The sequence below is a fragment of the Monodon monoceros genome, unplaced genomic scaffold (assembly GCF_005190385.1).
Source record: "Monodon monoceros isolate NGI ecotype Baffin Bay Population unplaced genomic scaffold, NGI_Narwhal_1 Super_Scaffold_21, whole genome shotgun sequence".
Classification (NCBI taxonomy): domain Eukaryota; kingdom Metazoa; phylum Chordata; class Mammalia; order Artiodactyla; family Monodontidae; genus Monodon; species Monodon monoceros.
The window spans coordinates 60,918,304-60,930,740 of record NW_021703778.1 but is presented as its reverse complement, the minus strand read 5'-3'; the positions used below and the strand labels follow the sequence as shown (position 1 = coordinate 60,930,740).

Here is a 12,437-nt window from a genome sequence, read left to right as displayed (position 1 = left end):
AACTAGAGAAAGCCGCGCAGCAACTAAGACTCAACACAGACAAAAATAATTTTTTTAAAAAATTGAAAAAAAAATCATAAAAAAAAAAAACAGTTCAAGTAACATAAGGACCTGAAAAATTTTATGAAGAACCTGAAGACTCGAGGCTGTTTAATTTGTGATGGGTCCTAATACCAAGAATCACTGCCTTCACCCGTTCTGGTGTGTGGCCACCCTGTCAGAGACTGCATACATATCACCAAGCAGGCTGTCCAGGCCACCCCACACTCTGAGGTTCTCTCAGCAGAAATTCACTTCTGTCACTCTGAAAAACTCCAATAGCCACAGAGATGCAGGAAGAACAGAAACAACTGGTCACAGAAAACAGCTGTCTCATTTCTTTCACTCTTAGCAGACTTCCTGAGTTTCCCTTCTATTCTGGAGTCAATCTGGTGGCATATTTTCCAAGAAAATCATCTATTTGATCCACATTTTCAGATTTATTTGCACAGAATTTTGCAACGTACACATCATTTCATCTCCTCTATTTCTATTTCTCATTATCTAGTTTTATCTGTGCTTTCTTCACCTATTTCTTGCTTATGCAGGTAAAATATGTCTACATGTTTTTAGATTGTTGTCCCCCTAAAGAACTAGCTCTTAGATTTATCATTTTTTTTAATTTTCTAATTTATTGAGGTCTAGTTTGATCATTATTATTTCCTTCTGCTTCCCTTTATTCTGTTTCCAATTTCTTTTTTTTGAATTTTTGAATTTTTAAAATATTTTTTATATAGCAGTTTCTTATTAGTTATCTATTTTATACATATTAGTGTATATATGTCAATCCCAATCTCCCAGTTCATCCCACCACCCCCTACACGCACTTTCCCCCTTGGTGTCCATACGTTTTTTTCTACATCTGTATCTCTATTTCTGCCTTGCAAACCGTTTCATCCATACCCTTTTCTAGATTCCACATATATGCGTTAATATACTATATTTGTTTTTCTCTTTCTGACTTACTTCACTTGGTATGACAGTCTGTAGGTCCATCCATGTCATGTTTCCAATTTCTTGCATGCTTCATTTGTTTATTTTCATTCTTTTATTACAGTCCATAAATTGTGATATGTGACTGTCAGTTAGGAATTGCGTTGGTTCCTAACAAACAGACCCAAAATAGCAATTTAAGAGTTAGGATATTTTTCCCCTAGAGATAGGAAGTCCAGAGCTGGAATGGATGCCAGGATATTTTTGAGGAACACCTCTTTTATCTTTCTACTCATCTACTCTTAGCATGTAATAGACACCTTATGATTACAAGATAGCTGATCCAGCATCACATATACCAGATGGGGCAACCTTCTTTTTAAGGAGCTTTCTTGGAAGCCCCACCCACCAATAATCCCTTGCATCTTATTGGTGAGAACTTAACCTTATGGCCACCCCCACCTACGAGAAAGGGTTGGGAAATAACGGGTTTTTTTGAGCTGGTCATTGACACTCTCAAAATCAATGTTCTGTTGGTAAAAAGAGAGAAGAGAATGGACATTGGGAAGGCAGCCAGTAGTTTCCACCACAGAAATGTTTCTATTATTATTTTCTAGATAGTTTCAATTTGTGGTTTTGATTTCTTTGACTCAAGAGTTGTTTTCGAGAAAGTTCTTGCATATCCGGTATGTTTGCTATGCTGTTTTGGCTTGGAGGGTCTTTATTTCTGTATGTTGTTAATTTCTATTTGCATTGTATTATGGTCAGAAAATGAAGTCACAGGAATTCCCTGGCGGTCCAGTGGTTAGGACTCTGCACTTTCACTGCTGAGGGCATGGGTTCAATCCCTGGTCAGGGAACTAAGATCCCACAAGCTGCATGGTGCGGCCAAAAAAAAAGAGAGAGAAAGAAAGAAATGAAGTCATTGTTATTTCTTTCTTTTTCAATGTATTGAGGTTTCTGTTGTGGGCAAATATACAGATAATTTTTGTCCATGTTTAATGGGTGCTGGATGTAGTTTGTGTTTTAAGGGATGGCATTCAAAATACATCCATTAATATGCCCTTACCGATTATTTAGTTCAGTTATAGCACATCCTCACTTATTTTGTCTTTCTAATTTGTCTTGGGCCTTCCTGGATACATTCATCTCCTACTACTAGCTTGGTGCTATCAGTTTGCTCGGTGATTATTCTTTTAAATGTAAATCATGTTAGATATCATCACCTCCCATTTTACAGATAGGAACAACTCGGAGAGATACAGTCATCTGCAATATTCATCATCTCACGGATTCCAGTGATTGATTTCATAATGTCTACTTTCACTTGCATCAGCGTTATACTAACATTTTAAAACAATTTAACTTTTAATCAGAATAAAACAAGATAAGATGAAAACCTGTACTCTCCAGCTTCCCATCCCCAATCCTGATCACATGCCTCAGAGGAAACCAACTGCAAATTGCAGCTGTTTCTTCTAGTACTTACCTCCATGTTGCTGAGTGATATGCCTAGCTGCCATTTATCATTTTTACCTGTGGTAGATGACACACGCATACATATGAATTTCTCATTCTGCTAGCTTCCCAAGAATAAAATCAAGAGCCAGCTGTGTTTACATTATTGTGAATATATAAATACTGTTCACTGAAGTGCTAGATCGTAGACTGGCCATCCTCTCTTCCATAACTTTAACTTTTCTAGAGGCAGTAACTGCTATTTTTAGCTTGTCTTGCTTTCTATATACCTACCCTTAAATCTCTTCATCAGCTACATGACATCTGTTAGACGCTTACCAGTATTAACTTCCAGATGATCAAAATATCAGGTAATCTGGTGGTCTTTTCCCGTGGTGACCTCCCTTGCAAACTTCCACCCTCCAGCCCTATATTAGGGTCTGGTTGCTCTCTTCCCTTTGTGCTATATTGTTTCCCCAAGTTTGGTGTCTTCCTCTTTCTTAATTTACCCAATTGGTCTGAGGGAACACGGGCCCAATAACTTTTAAAGAAAAGGTCCAAGGGAGAAAAATTTTGAGTCCTTGTATTTTGAAAAATGTCTTCATTCTACGCTTACTTTTGAATGATAGTCTAGCTGTATTTAGCATCCAGGTTAGAAGTAACTTTCCCTCAGAATTTAAAGTATTACTCTGTTATCTTCTAACTTCCAGGGATGCTATTAAGAATTCTGGTGCTATTACGATATCCTGTCCTCTGTGTACGCCCTGTTTATTTTTCTCTGAAAGTTTTTAGGACCTTTTCCTTGTCCTTGGTGTTATGAAATTTCACGATGACATTTCCCAGTGAGGATTTTATTAAACTGGCCACTTTTATAAAACATGAGCACTTAATATAGTCCTTCAATTTGAAAATTCCCTTTAGTTCCATGAAATGTCCTTGTATTACTTCTGTGATAATGTTTAGAAAACCATTTTATTTTGTTCTTGGTGTTTGCATCTAACGTATTAGTAATGTTGAATCTTCTAGACTGAATTTCAATTTTTCATGTTTCTCTTCTCATCTACTCCTCAACTCCATCGTTTTTGTTCTAATTTTTGAGAGATACTTGAATTTTAAAAATTTGAGGATGTATTTAATTTTTAATTTCCACTTTTCCTTTGTTCTTCTCTAATTGTTTTTCTTCTTAAGTTCTATTTTGGACATGAAAACAGCTTCTCTGAGGATATTATACTATAACTTTTTTTTCAGAAAAATGCAATTTCTCTGCTGTCCGCAACATCTCCGTCTTCCGCAAGGTTTCTCTTTGCTGGTTTGTTTGGGTCCCTGTCTTTCATGTTGAAAGCCTTCTAATATGACTTGGATCTTTGGCTGCCTGATCCTATTTAAGAGGGAAGTAGTAAAAGCAGATTGGAGGCTCCGTATACATGGAAAGGAGTTATTAGCTGGTAGGCTTCAAGTTATGTGGGGCGAAGAGTGCCAAGTTTTCCACTGAGGGACCCGCACATTTCAGTGTCTGGGAGTATTCTTCTCTAGAGCTGTTTGACTTCCCAAGAAAAGAATCTTCCAATCCACTACTGAGGCTGCGGTGGGGCTGGCCGCTGGTCTACGGGACAGGGCAGGGGAGGAGAAGGGAGGTCGCAACTCAAATTCAGTCCCTGTTTTCAGTCACCCACACCCGCTTCCAACATCATTCCAGTTCAGTTTCCCCAGAGAGGAGAACTCCAGTCTGCTGCTGGGGTGGGGAGGGGACAGGGGCAGGTAGGTGTCCAGATATCCAGGGCACAGAGGAGATGCTGGAGGTCTAACTGCTCCAGTTCTCAAGGCACCTAAATAATTCCCTAGACGTTGGCCCCTCACCCTGACTTCCACAGTAACTGATGCCTTCCCACTTCTGAGCTGCTCAGCAGCTCTGCAGGAAAATCACCTCATTTGTATACTGCAAGCACCTCAGGTTGAAGCATCTCTCACCCCGCTAATTACCACTACATCTGCTTCAGCGCCCTCCTCCGCTAAGTCTCCACTGCCGTTCCTTGTCTTTGGAGATTTAATTTTTATTCCTTTACTGTCTTCTGAGTGGGATTTTTGAAAAGGAGATACCTAGTTTCTCTCGTTGGACGAGACTAATAATATTTATAAAACACTTAAATCCTAGAACAAGAACAGCAAACGTGCCTTAGACGAAACAACATATAAAGGCCTTCAAGACCACAATGTCCGGGTGTGTCTTGATCCCTCGTTTGCAAGCAGCACTGGCATGTTTTATTCTGCATCTCTAGCAGAGTCCGTACGCATTAAAATTTATAGCAAATACCTTTTTTTGTGCGGTACGTGGGCCTCTCACTGTTGTGGCCTCTCCCGTTACGGAGCACAGGCTCCGGATGCGCAGGCTCAGCGGCCATGGCTCACGGGCCCAGCTGCTCCGCGGCATGTGGGATCTTCCCGGACCGGGGCACGAACCCGTGTCCCCTGCATCGGCAGGCGGACTCCCAACCACTGCACCACCAGCGAAGCCCACAAATATCATTTTTAACAGAAGAGCTTCTGTACAAATTTATTCACTGTGATTTTTTTTTTAAATGATATTTACTAAATGAGGTCATTTTACTCACCCATAATCTCTTACACTGACGCTGACTTTTCTGTAAAAATATTTCTCCTAGTATTTATTAATAAAATTCTTCTCTAGGGTTTTATAGTCCTTTTCATTAGTTGCTGCTACTACAGTCAACACTAATTACATTTCAATCTTTGAGTAAGGCCACCTTGGTTTATTACATTCTTAGCTCCCTGTTTGCAAATTAATCCACATATATGAATTTCATGAAATGTCCACAATTCACATTTCCTTGACAACAAACCTCAATCCAGCATTTTCACGGAATGACATTTCTCAGCTGGGCACTGGTGTCATAAGCAAATGTGGGTTTCCTTCCCAATCACAGTGTAAACACTGAACTAATGAATGGATTTAAGGACAGCTGTTCTCTGTCTTCAGCCACCAGGCCATGGCACCATCCTAATGCACTCCACGGGCACACTTGTTCAATCGGGGATTAAGCCCAACGGAGGACTTACATAATCTGGCAGTAAACGCTGACCAATTGCCAGGATGTTAATATGGTGGCACTTGGCAAATAAAAGAGGTGTTTTGGAGTGGAAATAATGCTTTTGGGAAAGACTGCTAAATGATGATAATTGCTTTAGTTAGCGAGATCAATGAGTGTGTTTGTGCATGAGGACAAAGAGCTTAGCACTTGTAAGAACTATGAACATACGCCAGATAGAAACATTTCCTCCCTGGGCCATCACATGTTATCAGCTGAGTCTGGAGATTAGTCACAACGCCAGGCCACACCTCCCACCTCACCACTCTAATTCCCAGTGGCACCTCCAGCCCTGAAAGCATATTCACCAGCCATTCCAGAGGCCCTCACGGCTCCCGCGGCATGTGGGATCTTCGCGGACCGGGGCACGAACCCGTGTCCCCTGCATTGGCAGGCGGACTCTCAACCACTGCGCCACCAGGGAATGCATGACATGCAGCCAGACAATGAGAAACCTTCCCACCATGCTTTGTCCTTCTTCCCTGGGGACAGCAGTCCCCACCAGCCAGGCCCAAGCACCCAGCACAGCACCTGGCATGGGGCAGGGACTCTGTGTATGGACGTTTGCTTGGAATGAATAATTCTATTTGATCATACAAGTTAAGAGAGCATCTAAAGCAGGGATGGGGAGCTGATGAGACTTGGTGGAGTCCTGAGCTTGATTCCAGGAAATAAGAAGTGAGCCACAAACCAAAAAATAATTTCCCCTGTGTGGGGTATGGTGACTATCTCGTTCAGAGGGAATGATGATACATAAGACACCTCTGAAGAGTGGACAAAACGTTCACTCCTAAAGGACTTGCTTGTAGGACTAGTGGGAAGGCATGAATTTTGTGCTGGAATATCCGCATTAGACCCTCAACTACATAAAAGTGAAAAATCAGAGTGTGGAACATACAACACCAGCAAAATGTGTACTGATTTTTCAACGTATTCCCAGACATGACAGAAAGAGGCAGCGTTACCTAAACTAAGCTTTATTTTCTTCCTATTTCTTTCCCCCTATCTATCCATCCATCCATTCTGTAGGGGAAAAAAAAAAAAAAAGGAAACTGACCAAACTTTTAAGATTTCAAAGGAAATGTCTCACATACAGTCAGGCCTTCAGAATTCCCTGGGAAAACAATTTCAAAAATAAACTTTGAGGCTTGAAAATGACAGCAGAGTTGCTGTCTACTTTACACAGTTCAGTATGGTTTGAATCTCTTTAAATGAGCATGATGACCAAAACTTTTCTACTTGGGGGGAAAAAAGTTAAATTCGTAATATTGAGTGGTGTAGCTTCTCCCAAAACTTGTCCAAAACCTTGCACAAAAAGGAGGGTGGCAAAGAGAAAAGAAAAGCCAGTAGGAAAGTTCCTTTTATACTAGGGTTGGAGACCTTGGAGAATCAACCAGGAGTTTGAGGATCAGGGGGTCACGGGGCCAGGGACTAAGGACCCTGACTATGCTCAGATTGGAGTGCAGGCACCAAGCTGGCCTCCCTGGGATCCTCACCCCGTCTTTGAAGTGTGTCCCTCTCCTGTCCCCATGGATGGTCTCCTACCATGTCAGTCTCTGCTCCACTTTTGTCAGTTTTGATCCCACTCCTCTTTTATATTCCCCACTTTACCTTTAAAATTCAGTGATTGATATTTCGTATGCCACAAGGTCTCTAAAAAAAAAATTAGAATTCACGTCCAAAAAATGTTTCAGAAATGTTATTCGACCTTCACCTCTTGACCCTGAAATGATTTCTAAAAGTTCTCCCACCAATGCAGAGCTAAGACACAAAAGTTTGCAATTCTGAAGACCAGTGATGGAGAGAACACCCAGGTACATGGGCCGGAAACGTGTCTAATGCTGCACTCAGATCAAATTCCAGCTCTGGCTTAACTTCTCTGAGAGTTTTCCTATCTCTAAAGTCAGATTATTAACGATGACTTCATAAGGTGCTTGGGAAAATTAAATCAGAGTTTGTATGCTAAATGAAATAGGAAATAAGTGAAAAAAAAATTCCATGTGGCATTTATGGCCACAAGAAATCTGACTTTGATCATAAAATGTTTTTAAATACTTCTGAGGCAGAGGCTAAAAACCCCACTGGTTAACCAAACAGCATTAAGCACCAGCGTCCTGAAATAATTTATTAACTAATTAAGAAATCAGAGGGCTGAGAATCTAAAATGCAGTGCTGTGTCCAGAGTGGAAATTTGATAAATAGTTGTTGACTGAATAAATGAATGTCTTTATGTTGCCAGGTCCACAGAAAAGTTCTTAACCAGACACAACAGATCCATGACATTTGTGCTATAGTTTCCATATGGAGCCTGAGCCTAAAACGTAGCCTGAGCCTAAAACGTATCAACGCAGGGTCTTCACTGCATTTTTATGTCCAAATCTAACTTCAGAAGCCTCCTCGACACCACACCTGTACAGTCACTGCCCATCGATCAGTGTAGACACAATATAAATCCATTTGCCATCCCTGACATATGCTCTGATACTCACCTAAACCCACCTACACTGAAGCCAAAATGTCTAAGAACTAAATCACCTCCAAAACTGTAGTCCTCTGACTTCTCAGTCCTGTCACTCATTAAACTAGTCAACTCTGAGCACTGACAAGCTCTTCAAACACATACCTTAAGCTCAGGTTCACATTACTCACATGAACACAATGCTATCAGGCCACCAAGAAGAAGGGAACATTTTTGCAGGTACCCGGCCAAAAGAAGCTTCTGTCCTCACACTGTTCTTTTTGTTTGTTTGTTTTTTGTTTTTACCACCTTCACTTTCAATTTCTTTCCATCAGTAAAAAAACTATCTCCCTTCAGCTAAAGATCCTGTCTTTCTTGCAGGCTCACCCACTCCAGAAGTTTCTAACGCCTCTGGCACACAGTCAGTGCTGCGCAGCTCAGCAAGGCTCACCAGTGCCAGCTCTTTTGTAGATGGGTTTTGTCCCCAAAATGACGTCTCAAGTTTTTTCAGCCAGTTCTGAGTCAGGCATGCACATCACCCCCGAACGGTGCCAGGCAAGTGCAGGGTGCTTGCCTTGTATCATCTTGTCTGGTTGGATCCTTGCAGCCCCACCTGTGAGGGATTCTACTTTCTCCTGGTTAGAGATGTGAAAGATTGCCCCCACGGTCTCACAGGCTCGGGGGCAGCATCGGGATTTAGCCCCAGACCTTCCGTCCCGGAAACCTGAGCTCTTTCTTGCGCAGGGACCACATTTCATGTTCCTGCCCGCCCACAGTATCTGGTAGTTATCCTGATGTGGTCACTGGATGGCTATGGACCAAAACACGTCACCATGTCCCGCTGCACTGGCACGCTAGCAAAACAGCCCCCTGTCTGTCAGAGCGCAGCAGACGGGTCACTCCTCAGAGAGGTCTTCCTCTTCGCCACATTCCCAGCACCCGGAACAGCGTCCCACATGTAGCAGGCGCTGAATACGTAAATGAATGGATGCACTAATAAAACCATGGGCGATGCATGTGGCTCGGAATCCCTTTTTAAAATTTGAACAATTAAAACAAAACAGTCGAGGGTTTCCATAAAAATCCCCATGCCCATCCTTCTAGTGTGCCTACTACCTCCAACTGGAATATGTATCACTGTTTAAAACACTAGACTCTGATTGTCAGCATCACTGGGGCTTTTCTTCCCACCGCCAGCGGTCACGTTCACAGGATGTGTGTGTTCCAAAAGTAGAAAATAGGTCCTGGGGTTATCAAGCATCTCCTAAGGGGAGTAAAGGAACACTGTGGAATTCCAACAATGACAGCTGTAACTAAGCCCCATTCCTGGAACCTCCTCAAAGAGGATTTCTGCAAAGTGAATTCCAAAGCTAAACATCCTCCCCTGGAAGATATGTTACACCCTCTGCAAGGTATCTCTTCTTGGTCACTCGAAAAACGATCAAACTAGGAAAATCTGTCCATGTCTGTCCTCATCAGGGAAGAGACTGAGGGAGTTGGCATCATGAGCAAACTTGGCCAAATGATTACAAGATCCAGAGTCCCTGGGAGGGGTCCAAGGCGTCCCTGCAGGCATCCATTCACAAACCACCCAATCTCATAAATGTATCAGTCAGTTGTTTCCATGAGACCCAGAAAGACTACGATGTAAATGACAGACACCTGGAATTGTCCAGAGACACCTACTGAATATCATATAGTGTGACTATTAAAATTAAAAGAAGATGAGGGCTTCCCTGGTGGCGCAGTGGCTGAGAGTCCGCCTGCCGATGCAGGGGACGCGGGTTCGTGCCCCGGTCCGGGAAGATCCCACATGCCGCGGAGCGGCTCGGCCCCTGAGCCATGGCCGCTGAGCCTGCGCGCCGGAGCCTGTGCTCCGCAACGGGAGAGGCCACAGCAGTGAGAGGCCTGCGTACCGAAAAAAAAAAAAAAAAAAAAAAAAGATGATACTGTGTAGTCGTCCAAAATATTAAAAATTAAAATTAAAATAAGCCTTCTAAAATAGAAACCTAGCAGATTCTCACATGTCAATTCAGGTTGTCTGTTGTTCAAGACAGTTATTATCCCCAAGTTTGATGACACCAGGGATTTTGTTCCCCGGTGTAATCTGCCTCCCCAGAATTCTCCTCGGTGGGCAGCAAGGTGCCTTTAAAGAAAAAAAATGCTGAAAGAACCTTTTTGTTCACTAAATGTACAAATATAAAACTATTATAGTTCTTAGGATACCACAAAGTCAAAACAAATCTGCACCTTAAATACAAGTACAAATTAAAAAACCAGTACAATTCAACTTCACAACATGAATTTAAAATGCAGGATCATGTAAATTTTGCTGAAACTAAAATCACCATATGCACTGTGAACAGGAAGACAGCCTCCACCGCAGGGCAGAAACCTTCCTTTGTGCAGGCTGCCCCCAAAACACCGGCTCTTCGCGTGGTATGATGGCCTCACTTATGCGTCCACTCCATCTTAGTTCTTTCCCAAGAGCTCATGACATTTAAAATACTATATTACCTGAAACCTAAACCATTATAAACATGGCATTGGAATGGGTAGTAGTAACCAGTGGTCATCCAGCTCATCCAGGATATGCTGATACTAATATTTTATTTAATCACTAATGAGTTCCTACTGAGAGCCTACTGCTATGCTAGACCCTCTCCTACAGCAGTTCCGTGAAGAGACAAAGTCCCCCCATAGACCTACACTCTGTGGGGGGAGAGAGATAGCAAGTAATTCACAGTGATGTGTGCCACAAAGAAAACGGAGCAGGGTGAGGAAAGGGCAAGGTGGTGGTGGTGAAGGTCCATCTGAGATACAGTGGCCAAGGAAGGCCTCTCTGACAAGGGAACATTTGATTTGAAAGAGAGGAAGAGATCCCTGTAAGTCACGTGACAGCCAGGCAAAGAGAATGGCAAGTCAGAGCCACGGAGGAAGGGATGTGCCGGGCTCGTGCGAGAATCAGCACGAACGCCATCTTGGCCAGAACACAGGTGGAGACATGCAGGGGAGGGAGGGGAGGGCAGAGCAGTCAGCAGGAGCTAAACCTTGGGGATCTGTGGGCCTCAGTAAGACTCTGGGTCTTAACCCAAGTGGGTGAGAAGTCACCAGTAAGACTCAAGACATAATTCAAAGCCAGGGGCTGGTTGAGCTCAGCTAGGAAGTAACGCAGGTAGAGAAGACGGGGACAGAGCTCAGAGCCTGGCTGCACAGCGCGCCCTGTGGACCAGCAGTAACAGCATCACCTGGGAGCTTGTTAGAAATGCAAAATCTCAGGCCCCACCCCAGACCCGCTGAATCATCATCTGAGGGCCTAGGCCCTGGCAGAAGTCAAGAAGAAGGGAAGGAGCAGGCAAAGACAACGAAGGAGACCAGGAGAGTGTGGTGGCCTGGGAGCCAAGAGAGGCTGGTGTTTAAAGAAGCAAGGAGTGCTCAGATAAGCCGAACACTGCTAACAAGCAGAGGGCGACCCTGATGGAGATCAAAGATGACCTTGACAAGAACTCTGCAGTGGAAGGCACGGGAGCCCAACCAGAGTGGGCTAACTAGAGGATGGAGTAACGACAACTCTTTCAAGGAGTGTTAATTACCACAGAAATTAAAATACAAAAATAAAAGGCAGTCATGGAAAACGGAAATGCCTCCCTTGCTCCCCCCCAACTCTCCCTTTCACCCCAGGATGAAATCTCTGCTGTGTTGATTTCGTCTCCCCAAGGATGTGTTTGCAGCCGGGGCAGGAGGCAAGGGTGCAAATAAAAAACGCATAACTTGGCATCTATGCTCAAAGAATTCTAAGCCAGACCTTACCTAATTTTATGGAATGTGACTTTTTTCCCTCCCTCTGGCAGTCGCCTATTATCCTGAGTTGCAGCTGAACCTCTAAGGGTGTGCCAAGAGCAGCTAAAGAGGTATGGTCTGCGTTTAATGAACACCAAATGCAGAAGCATATGGAAATTCCTCTCACCCTGAGAATGCCAGAAAAGACATTGAGAAAAGAAACCAACACAGAAAAAAAAAGTCACTACTTTTCCCTCTCCTCTACAAAACCCCTTAACCTATCAAAGCTCACCCCCAGCCCATCCTACTTCTACTCCAGGTAGGGGGGAAGCTACACAGAATCACATTCTAAAGGTAGAGAGGCTTTCAGAGACCATTTCACATACTCCTAACTTCCATTTGATGAGCCACTTTCAAAGCTCCCTAGCTCCAAACTTTTAGACCCAAATCTCTGCTCAGGGATCATTCCCATGTCCATCATCACTTCTCCCAAGCCAGTAACACACAGCAGCAACTCCAGCTTACTTTCCTCCACCTACACCCAATATTGATGTTAGGTCCCAAAGCCCCTTCTTCGTCTTACTGCCCCACAACATGCAACATGGAGCAGTTCTTTTCTTTTTTTACTTTTTTTTTTTTTTTTTTTTGCGGTACGCGGGCCTCTC

The 12,437-nt window shown here is 43.2% G+C and overlaps 1 protein-coding gene across 3 annotated transcripts in view; it reads right to left on the bottom strand.

Moving 5' to 3' along the window:
- Positions 1–12,437, bottom strand: part of CGNL1 (cingulin like 1) — a 154,132-nt gene that overhangs the window by 99,612 nt on the left and 42,083 nt on the right. The window contains exon 1 of one of the 3 annotated variants that reach the window (XM_029239137.1): positions 1,006–1,271. The exons of the other annotated variants lie outside the window; for them this stretch is intronic. The gene's annotated coding sequence lies outside the window, so the exon portion shown is untranslated. Of the gene's footprint in view, positions 1–1,005; positions 1,272–12,437 lie in introns of those variants that run through there. 3 annotated transcript variants of the gene reach the window in all.